Here is a 24,008-nt window from a genome sequence, read left to right as displayed (position 1 = left end):
ATGCGCCCCATGCATCGTTTTCGTGTAAAAATTTAAGAGTGCAAAACGTAACGGATACACACACGCGTCCGGATTCACACACGCACCGTTCTCATCCTTTCTCTCTTCCTCTCCCACCCACAGGCCTATAAATGGGGTGCCTCTCTTCCTCTCCCACCCACAAGCCAGATCCGATCCATTCTCTCCAACTTCAAACACCCAAGCGACTGAGCCCTCCCCAAACGAGACCAAGTGAAGATGCAGTTCAACGGGCCGACCTTCAACCGTCCGCCTGTCGTGCCGGAGCTGCGCTACCCACCGGGCGTGCTCGTGGAGAGGGAGCTCCGTGTGTGGGCTATTTCAAGGTGGAGGGGTTCCGTCGAACTCACCCGTGCCTTCCTCAGAGCCGGCTATGCCCACCTCCCACGGGGCTCGCCGAGGATGTTCACCCTCAACGAGGTTCGTGACCGCGGTGACATCCTCCTACTGCTCATGGTCACCTTCACCAACCCGCTTGACGCACGCGAGCTCCTCGGCCAAGTCTTTTGGTGCGGCTGCGAGGCCATCTTCTTCACCGTCTACAACATCTACACCAACTACGAGCGCATCTTCCCCGCTCCAGGCCAGGTGCACTCTCTTTCCTACGAGGAGGAGGAGGAGGTGTGAAGACGAAGACGGTGTTGAAGGGGCGCGCGCGGCCAAGGTGGAAGAAGGAGGTCAAGATGAAGATGTCCAAGCCCGGAGTCAAGCTCGTCATGTTTCGTTTTTTATTTTGTTGCTTTTCTATGTCGTGTCGTGTCATGTTTCGTCATGTGTCCGTGAACTGTCCGTGAACTTATTATTATAATGGTACGGTATGTTGCAACTTATCTAAGTTATTAGGGTTTATTATGTGTGTTAAAAAATGTCCGTGCCCAAACATATCATTTCTTCCCTAAACCGAGTCATGAAGTTCGAGAACTTGTGGTTTTTATTAATGAAAATCGGAGGGGTTGAGAAGCCCTCTGTTTCAATCAAAACAAAATAAGTCATGAACTAACATGCAAATTTATTCCCTTTAATCCTAAACCAAGTGCCACTCTAACCCTAAACCAAGTGCCACTCTAACCAAAATCATGTGGCAGTGCAAACATACGTTTTCAACCTTCCAACCCTCCAAAATTTCAGTGCAAAACAAAGGAAAACCACTCTCACGCGTGTGCAAACATTCACGGTCTCACTTTTTTTTTGACAAATTTCACAGTCTCACTATGTATACCTTCCTTCCCTATCCATGTCAAAGTCTTGCCATCTGTCCTAGCGGTTACCGGCGCGGCCCTAAACACCACAAACCCACGCGGTCCTGGGTTCGAGCCCCAGCCGCACAATTTTTTGTGCATTTTCCACCCTTCATTTTTTCAGACAAATTATTTTTTTCTCAAGGTAATGCCCTTAAAAAATGTTCATTTATTTTGGCACCAGGTGTAAACCTCTACTAGAGCTGAGGCACATTTTCCATGGCATTTTGTTCTTTGATTTAAATCACGGTGTATTTGAATTGGATTAATTAACAGCTCCAAAAAAATTCTAACCTTAATTGTTTGGCTCTGGAATAATTCAATTAGCTTCCACAAAAAGTTTTAGCATTATGATTTACTGCCTAAATTAAATCAGAACAGAAAACAGAAAAATACGCAAGAGAACCCCCGAATGGGCCTAATTGGATGCAGTTGGCCCATTAGTCTAGCCTGCACTTGGCTCTACGCTTTGAATTTGGCCCAAGAGCAACCTTTTTTTGATAGAAAGGCAGAGCAGAGAGCTGCATTTCATTGATCAAAAGTTTCTGAATTCCTCATTTCTTCTCCTTTCTTTCAACATATTTAAATGTTGGTCACTTCTTCTCTTTTTTTCAACATTTAAACAACTTTGACCAACATTTGAACTAGGTGAATTTCTCATACAATTTCAAGATTACAAATTCCTCCATAGTTCATGTCTTTCCATACATTTTCAACATTACAACCAGTGCGATTACCATACCTACAGATGCCCAAAAGTATTTGCAAATGGGTATTGGTAGTGCTTGATCTTCAAGCTTCCTAACCTTCTTCTTCAACATCCTAAGCTCAACAGCTAGCTCTCTGTCAGTGCGTGCTTCGCCCTCCATCTGTTCTTCCGGAGCTCGTGGTGCGGCCACTGCCGTTCGTGGCAACATGCGCAACCATTCTTCATGCTCTTCTTGCAGTTCATTCATCAGAGTCTTGGCCAGATCATCGACCCAAAGAAAGAACCATGTCACCTGCATGAACACCAAACAGATCAACCCATTGCTCAAAGATCCCGACCACAAAAATGGTGCAATTGCCCCGATTCTTACCCCATTCTCGCTGCACACGTAGAACGGACGATTCTGGTTCCTCGGTGTGTGAGAAACCCTCCGATCAACGCCCGCCCGGCACCGCGGACAGACGAAGACAGGCATGTCCACACGCGCCCGGCTCTGCATCCGCGAGGTGGCGCGGGAGCTTGAGGAAGACATGGAGCTCGGAGCCGAAGGGGATCTCAACGCCGCGGCGCCCTCCACAGCTAGCTTCCCACCGCCGTGCACTCTCTCTCTCGCCGTGGTCACCGCCGTGCTCTCTGTCGCCGTGGTCACCGCCGCTGTCGCCCGCTTATATAGCACACCCGCAACGGCTCTCTGCTCAACGGCTCTCTCCTGGGTCCCACAAGCCACGCGTGCAACGGTCTGAATAAAATTGGCCGTCTCTGCCGCCTGGTCCCACCTGTAAGGGCCGAGTCAAAAGGTTGACCTGACGGAGACGGCAGAGTTCACGGAACGAGTCGGTGCGCACGGACTAGGGGCAAAACTGAGCACAATTCGCATCTGAGGGCAAAACTGAGCAGATGGACACCACTGAGGGCAAAAGGATAATTAACCCTTAAGCAACTGGTCGGCATTGGGCAGAAAGGGCGTTGGATGGAGCTGAAAAGGTTCGCCGCGGCATTTTATCCTTTTATATCTCATCTCATGTTCAGTTAGCAGCACCATTACAAATTATTCGTCCTTTTAATATTGAGATCCACAGACTGAATTTGTAACCGAAAATTTCCATCATGTAGAAATAGAATATGCCCATCGTAGAAGTGCAAAATGTTGTAGACTTGTATGGGATTCTTGCAACCATTTTTACCCACATCTTTTGCGACCCCAGGGGCATTTCCATCTCTAGGCGCCCTGGTACCCTACTCTACAATGTGAACTTGCCGTGATTCTTACCTTTTGTTGAATGCCAGGTCGCCATGGAAGCTAGGCTGGTGACCTGCAGGGAGAAGAACAAACGTCGCGACGAGTTACTCTGCTGCTGGCGGTTCCACGCTGCAGTACTGATCTAGAGGTTGCGCCTCCCTTTCGTCGTGCGGTTTATCATCCGTTCATCAACCAAAGCTCAAAAGCAGCCGCAGATGCCCAATTCTCCATGCCATTCCATCAGCCGCAGATGCCCAATTCTCCGTGCCATTCAATTCCAAAAGTGCCTGCCTGATGAGAAGTGATTCCGAGGTCAGAATCGCCCGGTGGATGGATGCTTGCTCGATCGTGGGCCTCAGGCGATGCGCTTCCTGCGAGCGAAAGCGCAAAGCGCGTGCAGAGGATGGGATACGAGGCGGCCGGCGGTCGACTGATCCGCCGGAGGATTTTGTGGGCGTCGCCGCGTGCGGTACGGAGACGGGCAGCCAAGTCAAGCATGCATGTGCAGCTGTGTATGCATGCACCTAGCTCGCTTGGAAAGCAGAAAGGGAAAAGGGTAAAGCGTTTCCTTGCTTGCTGTAGTACCTATCTCTGCTGGCTTCCTACCTTGATTTTCTGAAAGTGTTATCCTCAGCGTGATGTGAATTACTAGTAGTCTCTCCATGGAGAAATATAAGAGCATTTAGATCGCTATAAAATTCTTATATTTTTTTTTACGAAGGGAGTAGTTGGTTGAGTTGGATCGGGTTGCTTTTGCGACGCTTCCAGACCAATCTGGACCGGTCATAGTTATTTCATTTTGATTCAAGGGCCAACATAACCTAGTTTGCAAAGGGCATCTGTGAGAAATATGCGCCTGCCTCTAAGGCCTTAGCTGCCGCCTCTAAACACTGCACAAGCTGTCTTCACGTCAAAAATGATTAGCGTCGCCTCTAAGCATGGAGGTTGCCTCTATCCTTTTCTAATCATTAAAAAATAGTCCAGGCCCACTGTAAGATTGCGTTTTTAGCTTCTGCACCACCGTATGAATGGTCAAACAATATTTTTTCTAATAATAGGGGGCGGGCTCAACTATAGAGGCAGCAAGCATTCAACACATTTCGGCTCTTTGGGCGACAAATTTGAATGTGAATTGTGACATCTTTGGGTGAATAGTAGTTTGACACTATTTACATCTGATTTTGTCTTTTTTTTTGGTTTCCATTAATGTAAGTTGAATTAGGAGTTCAACCTTTTTAAGGTTGTACATATGAGTTTGAACATGTATTTACTTTTTCAAAAAAAAAAACGATCTCGGTGAGATCTCACACAAGTCGCCCTGGTTAGAGGCGGACCATGGGGCCCAGCTTAGAGGCAGGCCTGCCTCTAACACACTACGGATGCTCTAAGGGCATGTACAATTGTGCTATTTTAGAAGTGTCACGTAGGATAAACGTTGAAGTTGAAGAGAGAGAAATTATAAGAATCTTCTCTTATTTAAGAGATGATCTCTTAGCACAATATGTTTCACCATGTTTTTAGTAATAGCTAGTTATTGAAGATAAGACTAAGAAATAACCCATTGTAGACATACTTTTATTGTCATCTTAAATTACATAAGATTATCTTATCAAACACTGTACTTGCCCTAACTAGATCAGACTCCTTTTACGAAAAATGTACTCCCTCTGTAAAGAAATACTACCTTTGTATCAAAATATAAAACATCTTTGTGGGCTAAGCTGGTCTAAAAACGTCTTAGATTTTAATAAGGAGGGAGTATAAGATCGCTCATATCATTAAAGTATTGATATAGAAGATCTTATATTTCGTTACGGATGAAGTAATGTCCAGATAAGATCGGGGCAGCGAGAAACAGATGTGGCTTCTACAAGAGGTCACTCCTTTTCCTTTTTCTTTCTGCATGGAGCTTCTACGTCATTCGATCGCATATTATCCTTGATGACAGTGGATAACAGCTGACACTGACGAGATCTGACTTGTATTAGCGTATAGAAAATGGCTAAACGTGTTGTGTTTGATCACTTAGTGAAGAATGACATTCTTCGATAGTTGACAATATGATGCTTCCGAAGTCGCCTGCTAAAATAATAGCACCTCTGTACACTAATATAAAGGGAAATATATGCAGGTGGGAGAACTTTCCTCCTGTGATTCCTAAAAAATACTCCCTCCATTCCAAATTACTCGTCGCTGAAATGGATGTATCTAGAACTAAAATACATTTAGGTACATCCATACGTGCGACAAGTAATTCGAAACGGAGGGAGTACTACTTTCCAGGCCTCATTTGGTTTCAAGGGATCCCCGCTATTTTCCCGGGTCGGACAACCACGGGCCGATCTGGCCCAGGGATATCGATCGCGTCATTTGGTCCGCGTCCGTCGAGGGGTAACCCTGCCCGACCCCCGTCCTTTCCACGGGAAGGAAAGGCACGACCCAAGAGGTCGGGGAGGATATCCACGGCTCGACCGAGACGAGCAAACTCCAGCGCCCCCGGCCGCCTCCTAGCTCCACTCGGCGACAGAAGTGACGCTCCCGACCCCCTCCCTCTGGTGCTCACGATCCAACTCCACCCTCCAGCGACGGCGACGGACCGCGGCCGTCACTGTTCTCCTTCCCCGGATCTACCCTCCCCCTCGAAGCTCCGATCCCCTCCGGCGACGGCGACGGCGTCGGTTCCACGGACGTATTTTTCTTCAGTTTATTTATGCCTTCACCGTCCCTGATGTCGTTTGTATTTTCTTGTGTGCCTATGAGTTGTATTTTCTTGTGTGCTGCCCGCCTGCCCTACGAGTTGTTTCTATGTAGCATACTATGTTTTCCCATACGAATTGTGAAAAGTAGTCTGAAGCTTGATGATGCATATAGTTGCTCATATATTTGATAAAACTTTGCACTTTCATGCACCAGACCAGTGGGTCAGTTGGTTCAATTTCATAACTATGTATCTGTTCGTAGTTGACATCAGATCTCATATGTTATAGGAGGTACACAACACTTTTATTTACCAGATCTTGAAAGCAAACTTTCTTATTTATTTACTTTGCCACATTCTTGCCAAGTTCCTGCTTTTTAAATTGGCTGCATGCCTAGTGTTTTTGTGCTGAACTAGATACATGCCTAGTGTTTCTGTTTCTACACGAGAGATCTTTTTCAGCTGCAAAATCATATATATTTCATACTAAATTCTGACATTTGTGTATTGCTGTTCTTATTCTAGCACATGAAGATGGTCACATGATGTTCTTGTATGTAATGGTCACAACTTGATTGCAGCGAGAGATATTTTCCTAGCCACAGAATCATATCTTTCATACTAAATTATGACTGTACGCTGGAGCGCCCTTCCCCTGGTTACCAAACTGCCACAGGGAAAGGGAGTGAAATCCCCGTCGGAGATGAGGATCACCTGTGCTGGTGAAAATGCCCCGTAGGGGCCTTTCACCCTGGGTTATCCTACCCTTGCAACCAAACAAAGCCCAGAGGGAAATTAACACAGGTGGTGCTGGTCACACGTACGTACTATAGCAGTTAAACATGAAAGCGAAACGGGACGACACGTACGTACGTTGGGTCGATGACAGACAACGGATCATGACGGGTCGAGATTGATGAGATTGATCGATAGTTCGATACTGCCACATGTACGTCTGTCCGTCCGTTGGTTTTCCCTCCGCTGCAGGCCGCGGCGTCGATCGCCAGACGTACAACATGTACTGCAAGAACGCATGCATGGTGGAGGGCGCACGTCGACTAGTCTGCGTGCGCGTCGCCATATGCAGTGACGTCCACTGATCACTGATGGATCGACACATACAGGTGCATGCAGCCAGGCCCCAGCTATGCTTAGCTATTATTTCTGCCACAGAATGCCCACTCTGCGGATGGTGCCGTTTTGATACCCCGTTTTCATCTACAGAGGTTGAGAAGTAGCTAGCTAGACTCCTTTCCACCCGGACAGCTGCTGATCTGTCGATCGATTAATTGACCAGCTAGCTCAGCCACGCACACGGCATGCAGCGGATCCGATCGCCTCATCCATGCCGACAACGACCGGCCGGGGACGGAGGTGGCGCGCGAGCCCCACCTCCACGTGATCGGCCCGCCCTCATCCGTGCCGATAAGACAGCGACCGGCGCCGTACGTCGCTCTCTCTCGCGCTCGCTCTGTATGGCTAGCTGCCGGTCCTTCTCGGACGTCGATACCCGGCGGGGCGATCTTTTCCGCGGCGCCAACGCCATCCACCGCGACGATCCATCCATGCCCCTCGCGCGCTGCGTTCATGCCGATCGGCGCGCGCGTCACCGTCGCGGCGAGGACAAAGGCCGCGCGCGGGCGGGACCGGTAGATGGATATGTGAGCAGGTGATCGCCCCCTGGCCTGGCCTGGGTCGCTCGCTGCATGCCCCGTCATCGATCCCTCGCTGGCGCAGGGATCGGCTCTCCAATCACGGCGCAGGGACATTTCCACCTCGTATGCTTCCTCTAGGCGCCGTGGTAGTCTACTCTACAATGTGAACTTGACGTGCTAATGACTTGTCCTTACCCTGTTGAATGCCAGGTCGCCGTGGAAGCTAGGGAGAAGAAGAAACGTCGCGATACGAGGTCAGATCGCCCGGTGGATGGATGCTTGCTCGGTCGTGGGTTTCAGGCGATGCGCTTCCTGCGAGCGAAAGCACAAAGCGCAGAGGATGGGATACGAGGCGGCCGGCGGTCGATACATCGGCTGGAGGACTTTTTTGTACGTCGTCGCCGCGTGCGGTACAGAGACGGGCAGCGAAGTCAAGGATGGATGTGCAGCTGCGTATGCATGCACGGATGCACCGGACTGGGATCAGGTGACATGCCTCTTGGCAGTCACCGGGTAACATGCGGCTACTCATCCAGCGTTCCTTCTTCATCCAACGGCTACAAACGACCAAAGTGAAAAAAGCCAATACTTAGCAGTTTTTAGCCTGAACAGGCAACAGCGGAGAACTGAAAACTGATTTATATGAGATGTTTTTGTACAGGAACAACTAGACTCAACGTGCAGAGACATCAAAGAACTGAAAACTAAACAATTTAGTAACACTTGTCATTACAATTTACAAGTAATTAGCATAGAAATTTCTATTGCCAGATCAAAAGCGCGCCCACACACACACACATGCACATATCAGCCCTAAACCTATGCATAACATGGCCCGCGGCGTTCAACTCGACCCGCCATACGTTCCACCACCCCCGGTGGTGGCGCGGGAGGAGCAGAAGGTGGATGCAGCCTACCGGGCCGCACTAGAGGAGGCGCTCCAGCGCGCCCTGGAGGAGAGTCAGGCTTGGAGTAGGTCCTTGCTTTGTCGGCGGCGGGAAGACTGCGTCTATCCCCCGGCGCCGCCACCGCCGCAGGAGACCAAGGTCGAGCACGCCTCCACACCCACGCCTTCGCCGGCGGACCTCGGCGAGCGATACAAGTGGCAGGGCTGCCTTCGCAAGTAGGTGAGCGCCCCGCCCGTGTGGCTGGGGGCGACGCCGGAGCAGGAGGCGGCGTACCTCGAGCAATGGAGGGCCCGCGTGCTGGCAGAGGAGCAGGAGGACGACGAGCGACACATGCAACCATAGAGTGAGGAGGAGGAGAGTGCGCGCAGCGCTAGGCACGCAAGGAGGAGGAGCGCGTGCCGTGCAGCCGATCCATCGGCGCCGCAGACCGCTGAAGAGGCGGCACGGGCGACGTGCCAGACAAAATTCGCGTCCATTTGCGCCGGCGCGTTGGAGTTACCCTAACAACCCCTCGTCCCCTTTTTTCACTTTGATCGCTTATTGACCTGAACGAGCCCGCCTATTCCTCTTTTTCACCACGTCGTTAACGTTGCTCTGAAATTGCTAAGTGTTGGCTTATTTCGCTTTGCTTGCTGACGGCCGTTGGATGGAGAAAGAACGCTGGATGGCTAGCCGCATGTTACCCGGTGACTGCCAAAGAGGCATATCACCTGATCCCAGTCCGCATGCACCTCGCTCGCTCGGAAAGTGTAGAAAGGGGAAAGGGTAAAGCGTTTGCTTGCTTGCTGGGTGCTACTGGTAGCTAGCTCTGCTGGCTTCCTTCCTTGGTTTTCTCAAAGTGTTATCCTCAGCGTGATGTGAATTCAAAAAAAAAATCGAGACCAATCCAAGGGCAAAACCGCGTTGGCACTTTTTTACAGGAGATACTCCGCGGGCGCCGCGTGCCAGAACCGAAGCTCGAACGCGGGCGAGCTGGCAGCTACCCTTGCTGGTTGGGTTGGATCAGGTTGCCTTTGCGACACTTCCAGACCAATTTGGACCGTTCATAGTTATTTCATTTGGCAAATTTTAACCCGCTCCCTTTTACCTCTCATGTGAAAAGAGAAGGTAAAAAGGAGCATGTTAAAACTGCTCATTTCATTTTGATTCAAGGGCCAACATAACCTAGCTTGCTTTTTTATTTTTGAGCTGCGGCTTGCCTTTTCATTAGAAGAAAAGTAACCCGCGTGATATTGTTTACCAATAATAATAACGTCAGCCATGCATGAAGATAACAAAAAAGTGATTTGGAACACTAGCTTAGCCATGTTGACGTACACTGCGCCTAATCTTGCTCGCTATGTTGAAATATGCAATCGCAATGTGATTGCTAACTAGATCAGCCTGTTCTTATGTACTCACTCCGGTCCTTTTTAGTTTGCATATAAAATTTGTCTCAAATCAAGCCACATAAAGTTTGCCTAATTTTATAGAAAGATACCAACATTTACAATGTGAAATCAATATCAGTAGATACGTCATATGACTTAAATTTTCATATTGTATAATTTTAGCATGGTAGATATTGATATTTTTTTCATATAAATATGATTAAACTTTGTGAAATTTGAGTTCAGAAAATTTTTATATGTAAAGTAAAATGGACCGGAGGGAGTAAAATGTGTTGGGGAACGTAGCAATAATTTAAAAAAATTCTACGTGTCACCAAGATCAATCTAGGAGATGCTAGCAACGAGAGAGAGGGAGTGCATCTTCATACCCTTGAAGATCGCTAAGCGGAAGCGTTACAAGAACGCGGTTGATGGAGTCGTACTCGCGGCGATTCAAATCGCGCAAGATCCGATCTAGCGCCGAACGGACGGCGCCTCCGCGTTCAACACACGTACAGCCCGGGGACGTCTCCTCCTTCTTGATCTAGCAAGGGGAGAGGAGAAGTTGAGGAAGAACTCCAGCAGCACGACGGCGTGGTGGCGATGGAGCTCGTGGTTCTCCGGCAGAGCTTCGCTAAGCACTACGGAGGAGGAGGAGGAGTTGGAGGAGGAGAGGGCTGCGCCAGGAAAGGGGTGCGGCTGCCCTCTCTCTCCCTCACTATATATAGGGGGAAGGGGGTGGAGAAGGGGCCCTAGGGTTCCCTAGGGGAGGGGCGGCGGCCACAGGGGAAACCCTAGATGGGTTTGGGCGCCCCCACCCCTGGGAAACTTGCCCCCCAAGCTGGGAGGGGTGGCTGCCATAGGGGAGGGGCCCCCACCTCTCCACGTTACGTGAGAGGGGTTGGGAGGGGCGCACAGCCCCTTAGTGGGCTGGTGTACCCCCTCCCCTTGGCCCATAAGGCCCCCCAACGCTTGTCGGGGCCTTCGAAACATCTTTCGGTCACGCTAGTCGTCACCCGGTACTCCCAGAACAATTCCGGACTCCAATACCCTTTGTCCAATATATCGATCTTCACCTTCGGACCACTCCGGAGTTCCTCGTCACGTCCGGGATCTCATCCGGGACTCCGAACAACCTTCGGTAACCACATACTATTTCCCATAACAACTCTAGCGTCACCGAACCTTAAGTATGTAGACCCTACGGGTTCGGGAACCATGTAGACATGACCGAGACGTTCTCCGGCCAATAACCAACAGCGGGATCTGGATACCCATGTTGGCTCCCACATGTTCCACGATGATCTCATCGGATGAACCACGATGTCGGGGATTCAATCAATCCCGTATACAATTCCCTTTGTCCATTGGTATGTTACTTGCCCGAGATTCGATCGTCGGTATCCCAATACCTCATTCAATCTCGTCACCGGCAAGTCTCTTTACTCATTCCGTAACGCATGATCCCATGGCTAACTCCTTAGTCACATTGAGCTCATTATGATGATGCATTACCGAGTGGGCCCAGAGATACCTCTCCGTCATACGGAGTGACAAATCCCAGTCTTGATTCGTGCCAACCCAACAGACACTTTCGGAGATACCTGTAGTGCACCTTTATAGCCACCTAGTTACGTTGTGACGTTTGGTACACCCAAAGCATTCCTACAGTATCCGGGAGTTGCACAATCTCATGGTCTAAGGAAACGATACTTGACATTAGAAAAGCTCTTAGCAAACGAACTACACGATCTTGTGCTATGCTTAGGATTGGGTCTTGTACATCACATCATTCTCCTAATGATGTGATCCCGTTATCAATGACATCCAATGTCCATGGTCAGGAAACCATAACCATCTATTGATCAACGAGCTAGTCAACTAGAGGCTTACTAGGGACATGTTGTGGTCTATGTATTCACACATGTATTGCGGTTTCCAGTTAATACAATTATAGCATGAACAATAGACAATTATCATGAACAAGGAAATACAATAATAACAATTTTATTATTGCCTCTAGGGCATATTTCCAACAGTCTCCCACTTGCACTAGAGTCAATAATCTAGTTCATATCACTATGTGATTGTAATGAATCCAACACCCATGGGGTTTGTTCATATTGTTGGAAATATGCCCTAGAGGCAATAATAAATAGGTTATTATTATATTTCCTTGTTCATGATAATCGTTTATTATCCATGCTAGAATTGTATTGATAGGAAACTCAGATACATGTGTGGATACATAGACAACACCATGTCCCTAGTAAGCCTCTAGTTGACTAGCTCGTTGATCAATAGATGGTTACGGTTTCCTGACCATGGACATTGGATGTCGTTGATAACGGGATCACATCATTAGGAGAATGATGTGATGGACAAGACCCAATCCTAAGCCTAGCACAAGATCGTGTAGTTCGTTTGCTCAGAGCTTTTCTAATGTCAAGTATCAGTTCCTTAGACCATGAGATTGTGCAACTCCCGGATACCGTAGGAATGCTTTGGGTGTACCAAACGTCACAACGTAACTGGGTGGCTATAAAGGTGCACTACAGGTATCTTCGAAAGTGTCTGTTGGGTTGGCACGAATCGAGACTGGGATTTGTCACTCCGTGTAAACGGAGAGGTATCTCTGGGCCCACTCGGTAGGACATCATCATAATGTGCACAATGTGACCAAGGAGTTGATCACGGGATGATGTGAGTTACGGAACGAGTAAAGAGACTTGCCGGTAACGAGATTGAACAAGGTATACGGATACCGACGATCGAATCTCGGGCAAGTAACATATCGATAGACAAAGGGAATTGCATACGGGATTGATTGAATCCCCGACATCGTGGTTCATCCGATGAGATCATCGTGGAACATGTGGGAGCCAACATGGGTATCCAGATCCCGCTGTTGGTTATTGACCGGAGAACGTCTCGGTCATGTCTGCATGGTTCCCGAACCCGTAGGGTCTACACGCTTAAGGTTCGATGACGCTAGGGTTATAGGGAAAGTATGTACGTGGTTACCGAATGTTGTTCGGAGTCCCGGATGAGATCCCGGACGTCACGAGGAGTTCCGGAATGGTCCGGAGGTAAAGATTTATATATGGGAAGTCCTGTTTTGGTCACCGGAAAAGTTTCGGGTGAAATCGGTAATGTACCGGGACCACCGGGAGGGTCCCGGGGGTCCACCAAGTGGGGCCACCAGCCCCAGAAGGCTGCGTGGGCCAAGTGTGGGAGGGGACCAGCCCCAGGTGGGCTGGTGCGCCCCCCACCAAGGCCCAAGGCGCATGGGAGAGTGGGAGGGGGCAAACCCTAGGTCCAGATGGGCCTTAGGGCCCATCTAGTGGGGCACCCCCCCTCTCCTCCCCTTGGCCGCCCCCCCTTGATGGGATCTAGGGCTGGCCGCCTCCTCTTGGGGGTGGAAACCCTAAGGGGGGCGCAGCCCCCTCCCCCCCTATATATAGTTGAGGTTTGGGCTGCCCAAGACACACGAGAAAGTCTCTCTTTCGGTGCAGCCCTACCCCTCTTCTTCCTCCTCCTCTCCCGCGGTGCTTGGCGAAGCCCTGCGGGATTGCCACGCTCCTCCATCAGCACCACGCCGTCGTGTTGCTGTTGGATGGAGTCTTCTCCAACCTCTCCCTCTCTCCTTGCTGGATCAAGGCGTGGGAGACGTCACCGGGCTGCACGTGTGTTGAACGCGGAGGCACCGTTCTTCGGTGCTCAGATCGGAATCAACCGCGATCTGAATCGCTACGAGTACGACTCCCTCATCCGCGTTCTTGCAACGCTTCCGCTTAGCGATCTACAAGGGTATGTAGATGCACCCCCCTTCCCCTCGTTGCTAGATTACTCCATAGATTGATCTTGGTGATGCGTAGAAAATTTTGAATTTCTGCTACGTTCCCCAACACATATCTCGCTTGTGAGAGAGGTTATTAGTCAACGGGGCTGAACCTTTCAGATCCGTGTGTGTTTTACAAATCTCTATGTCATCTTGTAGATGAAGCTACCACGCGCTACTTGGAGCTACTCCAAATAACTGCTCTACTATATGAATCAGGTTTACTACTCAGAGTCATCCGGATTAGTGTCAAAATTTGCATCGACGCAACCCTTTACGACGAACTCTTTTTCCACCTCCATAATCGAGAAACTTCCTTAGTCCACTAGATACTAAGGATAAGTTCGACCGCTGTCATGTGATCCATTCCTGGATCACTCTTTTACCCCTTGACTGACTCATGGCAAGGCACACTTCAGGTGCGGTACACAGCATAGCATACTGTAGAGCCTACGTCTAAAGCATAGGGGACAACCTTCGTCCTTTCTCTCTCTTCTGCCGTGGTCATGTTTTGAGTCTTACTCAATACTCACACCTTGTAACACAGCCAAGAACTCCTTCTTTGCTGGTCTATTTTGAACTCCTTCAAAATCTTGTCACGGTATGTATTCATTTGAAAGTACTATTAAGCGTTTTTTATCTATCCTTATAGATCTTGATGCTCAATGTTCAAGTAGCTTAATCCAGGTTTTTCATTGAAAAACACTTTTCAAATAATCCTGTATGCTTTCCAGAAATTCTACATCATTTCTGATCAACAATATGTTAACAACATATACTCATCAAAAATATAGTGCTCCCACTCACTTCTTTGGAAATACAAGTTTCTCATAAACTTTGTAAAAACCCAAAATCTTTGATCATCTCATCAAAGCGTACATTTCATCTCCGAGATGCTTACTCCAGTCCTTAGAAGGATTGTTGGAGCTTTGCATACTTGTTAGCATATTTCAGGATTGACAAAACCTTCTGGTTGTATCACATACAACCTTTCCTCAAGAAAATCGTCGAGGAAACAATGTTTTTGACATCCTATCTGCAAGATTTCATAAATAATGCAGTAACTGCTAATATAATTCCAACAGACTCTTAGCATCGCTACGAGTGAGAAAGTCTCATCGCAGTCAACTCCTTGAACTTGTCGGAAAACATCTTAACGACAAGTTGAGCTTTCTTAATGGTGACACTTACCATCATTGTCCGTCTTCCTTTTAAAATCCATCTGCACCCAACAGCCTTACGACCATCAAGTAGTTCTTCCAAAGTCTATACTTTGTTTTTATACATGGATCCTCTCTCGGATTTTATGGCCTCGAGCCATTCGTCGGAATCTGGGCCCACCATCGCTTCTCCATAGCTCGTAGGTTCATTGTTGTCTAGCAACATGACTTCCAAGACAGGATTACGTACCACTCTGAAGTAGTACGCATCCTTGTCGTCCTACGAGGTTTGGTAGTGACTTGACCCGAAGTTTCATGATCACTATCATAAGCTTCCACTTCAATTGGTGTAGGTGCCACAGGAACAACTTCTTGTGCCCTGCTACACACTAGTTGAAGTGACGGTTCAATAACCTCATCAAGTCTCCACCATCCTCCCACTCAATTCTTTCGAGAGAAACTTTTTCTCGAGAAAGGATCCGTTTCTAGAAACAATCACTTTTGCTTTCAGATCTGAAATAGGAGGTATACCCAACTGTTTTGGGTATTCTATGAAGATGCATTTATCCGCTTTGGGTTCGAGCTTATCAGCCTGAAACTTTTTCACATAAGCGTCGCAGCCCCAAACTTTTAAGAAACGACAGCTTAGGTTTCTCTAAACCATAGTTCATACGGTGTCGTCTCAAACGGAATTGCGTGGTGCCCTATTTAAAGTGAATGCGGTTGTCTCTAATGCCTAACCCATAAACGATAGCGTTAATTTGATAAGACACATCATGGTATGCACCATATCCAATAGGGAGCAGTTATGTTGAGTGTGTGTAAATGTATACATGTACAAATTACATTAGAGTATGGAAACTTCACTCTTATATGTTTATCCTATATATTATAAAAAGTGCATTATTTGTGCTAATTGTGCGGAAAATTTTGCTTTTTTCATTTTCTTTTCTCTTTAAGTGTAATAACAATGCTAATTGTTTTGTGCTAGTATTTTTTTGCTAATTAAGGACAGTTTTCCATTATTATGTGTATGTATGCGTGCAATTACTATAAAATATTTGTGTAAATTATACTAGACTGCTAAAGTTGCTGTATTAAATTTGTATTTACTGCATATTATAAAAAGTGCAATTTCACTACAAAGTTGTGTGCATGTTTTTTTATTTTCTTTCTTCTGAAGAATAAAACCAATGTCACTAATTTACTCTCTTTAAGAAAACTTTATTTGTTTTATTATGTTTAGTTCATAATTTATTTCCTATTTTTAAGGAAGATACCAATGCCATAATTCATTCCTTGTTTAAAAACTTTGTTTTTATGTAAAATTCACTATTATATGTTTATTCTTACATAACCAAAAAAGTGCAATTTACGTGTAAATTGTGTGCAAATTGTATTATTATTATTTTTTACTTTCTTTCTTCTTAAAGGGTGTGCAAATTTTCCGGTACCAATGCCGCTATACTTGATTTCTTCTCAGATTATTTTTTGTGTGTTTGTAAGTAAGTATACACGCAAGTATGATACATCATGGGTGTAAATTATAGTAGAGAGCAAAAATTGCACTGTAGATGCTTATTTTTTGCATATTGCAAAAGTGCAATTTCAGGGCATACTTGTGTGCAAGTTATTTTTTAATTTTCTTTCTTCTTAAAGGGTTTCATTTTTCCTTAGAAAAAATCATTATTTCATTTTTGTTTTTGTTTTTATATTTTATTTATTCTTAAAGGGTTTCATTCTTACCTAGAAAACTTCATTATTTTGTTTTAGTGTTAGTTTTTGTAATATTTTCTTAAAGGGTTTCGTTATTCCATAGAAAAGTTCATTATTTTCTTTTTTATTTTCTTTCTTCTTAAAGGGTTTCATTCTTCCCTAGAAAACTCTATTATTTTGTTTTTCTAATATTTTATTAGTGACTTTTACATTTCATTTTCTTTCTTTTTTAAGAATAATACCAATTCCACTAATTCATCCCTTATTTGGAAACTTCTATTTTGTGTAAATTCCACAATTATATGCTTATTCTTGCATATTATAGAAGGCGTAATTATTGTGTAAATTGTGTGCAAATTTTTACATTTGTTGTTTTAGATATTTTTGATTTGCAAAGGGTAATATAAATGTCACTAATTCATTCTTCGTTGGAAAACATCATAGTTTGTTTTTGTTTTGGTGTTTATTTCACTTTCTTTCTTCTTAAAGGGCAGTAGCATTGTCACTTATTCATTCGTTCAAATTTTTTCTGGACGTTGTGAAAAAGCGCAATTTAAGTGTAAATTGTGTGCAAAAGCATAATTTAAGTGTAATATATGCTTATTGTTGCATATTGTGAAAAAGCGCAATTTAAGTGTAAATTGTGTGCAAATTTTGTCGTTGTTTATTTAGTTTTGTTTCATTTTTATTCTTCCTAAAGGGTAATACAAATGCCACTAATTCATTTTTTCCTAGAAAACTTCTTTATTTTAATTTTATTTCATGTTATATTTTATTTTCTTTCTAGTTTAAGAGTAATGCTAACGCCACTAATTCATTTTTTTCTTAGCAATCTACCTTTTGGCGAAACTTCGCCGTTATATGCTTATTATTGCATATTATAAAAAAGCATAATTATGTGTAAATTGTGTGCATATTTTATCACAATTAGTGTTGTAGCTTTGCGAGAGATTCATGCCAGACTTTTTCTCAGGTAATTGTCTATAAATAACACTGCATTTAGACGGCAGGTATACTATAGCAAATTGTGGGACAGAGATACTTTATTTTGGATGCATTTGAACCGTCACGGTCAAAAAAGAAAATTACCTCGCACTCTTACTCCCTCTCTTATTAAATTTCTATGCCATGCATGCATTCTCTCTCTCATTTTTTTCACATGCATGCACACATCACAAATCTCTTAGCGCTCTCTCTCTCTCTCTCTCAAAGACATGCATGTCTGTGCACAGCAGACAGCACCTCTCTCTCTCTCATTTTCTTGGGACACAGTCCAAATCTCACATGCATAGTTGCATGCCGGCCTTTTTTTTGGGTGTGGCTGCGCATGTTCACACCTACACAAAAAAGTGACTGGCCGAATGCAATCTTCAGTCGATTGACACCTAGCCGGTCCCAAACATGAAAGCGAAACGGGACGACACGTACCGTACGTTGGGTCGATGACAGACAACGGAGGGATCAGGACGGGACGAGATTGATGAGATTGATCGATACTGCCACATGTACGTCCGACCGTCCGTCCGTTGGTTTTCCCTCCGCTGCAGGCCGCGGCGTGACCGGTCGATGGCCAGACGTACAAGATGTACTGCAAGAATGCATGCATGGTGGAGGGCACGCGCACGACGACTAGTCTACTTGCGCGTCGCCGTATGCAGTGACGTCACCATACTACGTACGTTACGTGCTGTCCACTGATCACTGATGGATCGACACATACAGGTGCATGCAGCCAGGCCCCAGCTATGCTTAGCTATTATTTCTGCCACAGAATGCCCACTCTGCGGATGGTGCCGTTCTGATACCCCGTTTTCATCTACAGAAGTTGAGAAGTAGCTAGCTAGACTCCTTTCCACCCGGACAGCTGCTGATCTTGTGATCGCTCCGTCCTGTAATCTTCATCACGCCAGCGCTGTCGCAGTACCGACTTTGCAATGCAATCCGTCATATAACTTCCGGCGAACGCTCCCGCATTTTCCTCGAAGCAACGGCTTTAGAAGTCAACCAGTCTAAAAATGTGAGTAGTTTTGGGTTGGGTGGGTAGCTTCGAGCAACTTTGTGTGCCCTAGCTAGGGCGTCCCCTTGGCAAGTTTCCTTCCACCTTGCCGAGTGTTTTCTTCATCGACTAGCTATATCCTGGTTTTGTTTCTCCCTGTGGCTAGTCCTATTCGTTAGAGCATCTACAGTCGCGCGCCCGAAATCCACCTCAAACATTCAGATTGACGGCCCGGTCATAGAAATTTAAGCAAGACATGCTTCTTAGACGGGCGTCAAACGCCCGGGCTGACCGACACCTCTCATATTCAGCCTAAATATGGGGCATATATGGAGATGCCTAGGCACGTCCGCCACGTTGGACCCGATAGCCCTACCCTACCATAATTTGCACCAAATCCTTCCTCCTCCTCCTCCTCCTCCTCCTCCTGCCTCCCTCCTAACTTTCCTGCGCCCGAGCCCTCATCGTCCGCCACCCTTGCTCCCAATCCTCACCACTGGTCCCGATCCGCTGTCCTAGATGTCGTCCAGGCCGTCCCCGACCGCCGTGATGGAGACTGCGTCCACCTCATCCATCGGCGTTCCGTCCTCGGCTCTGCCGTGCAAGGCGGAGAACGTCGCCTGGAGGATGTGGCGATGCCGTCAGCGAGAGAGGGAAGCGGCGGCAACGTCATAGGGAGATGCGGACATGGAAGAGCAGTTGTCCCCCTCCCCCTCCCCCCGCCGCGCCCGAAACCCTGGCCCCATCCCTCCATTTGCCAATGCGGATTGCGTTGTCGGACCATGTTGGGACAGAGGAGGTTCCGATGGCCGGTTGGGGCATTCCGGAGAGCTTTTCATCAACGCGGATGTCGGCCGGTTGGGGCATTCCGGAGAGCTATCCGCCCAAGCAAGAGGCGACGATCAAATGGGAGATCGAGAAGACCAAGACATTTGAAAAGATTGAGCTTGAGAATGAGAGGTTGTAACTCACACAGGACGCGAAGGATGCAAAGATCATGTTGGCGGACGAAATCCTCTTGTATGAGCATGCAAAGAAGTGGCTTGCGAAGCAGAAGAAGGAGATCAACGAGTGTAGGGAGTACGAGGCGGCAAGGGCGGCTGCGGCAGCAGCAGAGCATGCGGCAAGGATGCAGGCGGAGCAAGACGCAAGGATGGCCTCGGAGCAGGCGACATGGATGGCGTCCGGCGAGTGATCCGGCCAGCAAGCAAGGCATCCATCACGCATGGATAACTTCATTTTGGCATGCCCCGATTGTTGAACTATGATTTTCTTTGCTTTTGTTTCGAACTATTGAATTCGGACAATTTGTATCGTATGATCGACGTGCATGGATTGCATGGATCTGAGGCTCCGTATTTGAGGTATGTGGATGTGCGTTAGTCCATATGAGGGGCCGGACGGCGCTGTCCGTGGGCGTATAGGGACCGGATTTACCAAGTCCGGTTGTAGATGCCCTTAATACACATTACATTTGTCTACGTGAATTACACCGTCTTCGGTTGGGTCCTACAATGATGGCATGTGACATACTAATAGACAGAGATTACAAGTAAACAAAACGGGGTATCTTGTCCGCCTTATCCGGGCGGAGCATCCACTGAGAGGGACGTCCATGTGATCAACCCAGTCACCTACTCTGCCCTACTAGTACCCCTGTGGATCCACCCATACAACGACAGCACGGAGGGAGGAAACACCAAGAACTGGAGATAGACATGGACATGGATGTGGGTTTCGTCGTTGGCTTTGCGCGTGCCACGCACTATCTATCCAGCTGACTTGACCAGCAGCAGAGGCAGCTAGTACGTACGAAGCACTATACCATACCTAACTAAATTTGCAATCCAGTTGATGCCAACTGCTCCTGCGTACGTGCACAGCCACCTTTCGATCGAAGGCCAGAAACACGCACGTTATTTGTGGTCGTGGATACGATCGTGCCGCTGGGCGCTAGCTAGCCTTCGTGGACGGACAGCAGTACCACACCATGGGCTTGTCCGGGAGAGCTAGCTAGTGCCTAGTGGAACATGGTGCGTTGGTGTTGGTGGGTGCCCATCCCAACTCCGGAGTAGATGGATGGACGTGGATCGGTCGGATGAAGGTGCGGCGTCAGGTCTCGGCGTCGCGGCACAGTGCTGGCTTGCTCCTTTTTTCCTTTTCTTTGCGTGTGCATGGCAGGACGAGGATGAGTGGAGGCCATGGACGAGGATGGCAGCTTCCAGCGGCGAACCAGGGGCCACGTAGAGGGGAGGCCTATCCTTCCTTTTTTTTTTATTTCTCCTTTGGATGGAACGGGCACCAACACCATGACCATGCATCGTCACCTTTTTTAGTTTTCCTCGGGAGCGCGCACTACAAGGATACTCCCTATAAAGCAACAAATATTCTACAACGTTTTGACTATATGTTGCAAAATTCACAAGAGATACGCATATAAGCATTGTAGCATATGCGTTGCAGACTTGTAACAGGTGACCCCATTTTAGTACATAGATTGGAACCGGCCACAACTCCAAGTAAAGCCCCATGTAGCCTCTTGTCTAGCCCAGCCCAAGTTGGCTTTAAGGATAATCTTAGGTCGTTCCCAGTCCCCAGCCTCCCCTGTTCCTCTCCTAACCTCCCACGCCGGCCGCCGCCCCTCGTCAGTTGCCGCACATGAGCACTCCCCTGCGATCCTCTCTCCCGGCGTGCCGTCCCTCACCACTCCCCTGAGAACCTCTGTCCAGGCGCGCCGCCCCTCAACACTCCCCTGCGAACCTCCATCCAGGCGCGCCGTCCCTCATCTCCACTCCCCGGCGACCCTGCATCCCGGCACGCCATCCCTCGTCACTGCTCCCCTGCACGCGACCAACGGTGAATCCAAGGTACGACACGCCGCCCTTCTTCAACACTCCCCTATCACCCTGCATCCCGACGCGCTACCCGTCGTTACCGCTCCCCTGTGACCCTGCATCCCAGCGCGCTGCCCCTCGTCACCGCTCCCCTGCAACAACGGTGAATCCAACGTACGACCATGAACATGCTCAGATTCTCCTTTTGCCCAGCTGTATATCCTATCATTGATCGTGAAGAGCAGAGAGACCAAGGATGAGATTAATTCTGCTAGGGATCCAATTGCGAGATAATTACTATGGGAGATTCTGATTGTGTGACGACTTTCTTTGAAACATAAACGTGACGCATAGGCATGTGTTCTCACACAACAGGTCTCAAACAACCGGCTTAGCCCTCTTTTCATCGGATTAAGTTTGTTTCCATGTCTATTTTTGTTTTGTGGTGTTTAATTTCGTTTACAATTTGGGCATACTGAAAAAAGTCCAGAATTCCATGGCAAAAAAAAAGAGTCGAGATTCATGCTATTGTAGTTATGGTTGATACACTAGAAGAAAATGAATTTGAACCTTCACACACTTTGTGAATTATCTGACTTTTATAAACAAGACTCCTAATCCATCTAAGCGCTGGCAAATGTTTTTCAGGTGGCTTATACAGCGTCAGTGGATATGGTGTCAACAAGAGGTTTATTGTGTTGTTTGGCAGTAGGTTTTATTGTTGTCCGTGTTCCTGCTCTTCGATTCAAACAATCTTCTCGATTATTGGATGACTCAAGAATTGAGTCCTGGTTGCACTTATGATGTGGGCTGATATGGTTGTGTGTGTAGCCCTGACCAAACTCTGGCCCCTCCAAAGTTAGGTGCAGGAGTTCAGGTTCATTCTTCATCAGTTTTAATGCCAAGGATTCATATTTGGATGATACTTCCTGATCAACGGGTGAGTTATTTGGTGCATACTATTAATGGATCAGCATTTGGATTGTTGGATTGTGATCTGGACATATTATTGAATCGGTCCAATATATAAAAATAGGAGTAAGCATAAGAGCATTGCCTACAGGTTTATATTCGGTCAGAACATGCATATACACCATTTACACCAATTGCTTTCTTCATGCAATTATGCAACTGTTAACATTTCACTGATGTTGCAATATTATAAGGGAATTTAACTGAATTTAATCTACTTGTCAGATTTATGTCGATATTGTTTTTTAAGATGGAGCTACATAATTGTTCGTTGGTGATCGACCTCAATAATCTGGCGTTTCCAATATGTTGGTGTTTGATCGAGGTACAAACAGAATTTTGATTGTGTAGTTTCAGCAGCCTTACTTAGGACTATTCTCATTTCATCTTCCATATGGAGGGACTATAACAGCATTTATGAAAGTTTTGTAATTCCTTTACGAGTTCTTTCCTTTTGATCCATTGATAACTTTGATTCTCTCTAACATGCATGAACTAAAGTATTCTTGAAAAAGCCTGGAAAAGCATAACGGAGACATATCTCTTGCTACAGTTGTAAGTTGTGTTCTTAAATTTAAACTTGATGGTGTTGAACTTACAAATGAATTCTGGGAAGTGCATGTCGATATGGCACTTGTGAAGACTTGCCATTTGGTACGGAGTTGCAAACTGCATTACTCTCGGTAATGCAGACAAAACAAAGATTGCATGGCCTTCAACCTTTGTACGTGACTAATATCCTGCCTCTATCACTACTTGCATCATGTCAATGCATTCTGTGTTAACAATTCATTTTGTTTTTGTGTTTGTAGATTCAAAAGATAAATGGATGATTATATGGGTGCCTGGCAAGTATACTGCAATGAAGATGATGATGTTCCTGATCATGATGAGAAGATGGATGCTTAGAGTTTTAGTTAAGTTGTAGGGACGATGTTCTTCGGTTATGTTTTAGTTAAGTTGTACGGATGTTGATGGATGCTTTCAGTTTAACTTTTGCTGTCAGGAAAATAGTTGGATTATGCATCACATCTCGATGATGTTCCTCCTGTAATATCCACTATTGTAATCCAACATATTTATCTAATATATGATTTGTTCCTCCCATGAGTATATTATGTTATTTTTGTCCACTTGAAATAAATAATGATCACCATTGCATCGAGCATTAACTTAATTGTTAGCAATATAATTGTTAACTCTTCAAGCGTTGGAAATTCCTCATTGCCAAGCAATTAAGATTTTGGTTCCTGTACATTAAGCACCAACGTATAAAAGTGTTGTAGAAGTCCGTTTTATGTGTTGTAGTCTTGCAACGGTCCTTTTACCAACGAAAATATAAGCGTTGCATTACGCGCTAGCAATGCTGGATAAGGCTACGCATCCCAATCCGTTGGTAAAGACACTAGCAACGCATATATTGACTTTTAGATACGGAAAATTGCGTTGCTATAGTGGGGGTCATGTTGTAGTGGCGGGTGGAACCGTGGTGGTGGCGGGCAAGGCAAAGCGTGTGCTCGGACGCACGCACGTTGCTCTTCTCGACCATCTCGTTGCCGTTTAAAGGCAACAGTGCCACTACATGCATGCATGTAGGTGGATCCACCGTATATGTAGGGAGTGTCTGATTTTGATTACGTGTAGCCATTTTGG

General features: G+C 46.6%; 2 long non-coding RNA genes across 2 annotated transcripts; both read left to right on the top strand.

Moving 5' to 3' along the window:
* The first annotated feature begins 7,200 nt into the window (after nucleotides 1–7,200).
* On the top strand, nucleotides 7,201–8,216 carry LOC141026564 (uncharacterized). The gene is made up of 2 exons (XR_012188836.1): nucleotides 7,201–7,681; nucleotides 7,769–8,216. It is a non-coding gene; the product is annotated as an uncharacterized lncRNA (long non-coding RNA).
* A 12,800-nt stretch (nucleotides 8,217–21,016) lies between these two features.
* On the top strand, nucleotides 21,017–23,462 carry LOC109745867 (uncharacterized). The gene is made up of 5 exons (XR_002228666.4): nucleotides 21,017–21,416; nucleotides 22,032–22,323; nucleotides 22,581–22,680; nucleotides 22,857–23,079; nucleotides 23,168–23,462. It is a non-coding gene; the product is annotated as an uncharacterized lncRNA (long non-coding RNA).
* The last annotated feature ends 546 nt before the right edge of the window (nucleotides 23,463–24,008 follow it).

This window comes from Aegilops tauschii, chromosome 7 (assembly GCF_002575655.3).
Source record: "Aegilops tauschii subsp. strangulata cultivar AL8/78 chromosome 7, Aet v6.0, whole genome shotgun sequence".
Lineage (NCBI taxonomy): Eukaryota > Viridiplantae > Streptophyta > Magnoliopsida > Poales > Poaceae > Aegilops > Aegilops tauschii.
The sequence above is the reverse complement of the archived record's forward strand: the minus strand, read 5'-3'. Positions and strand labels throughout refer to the sequence as shown.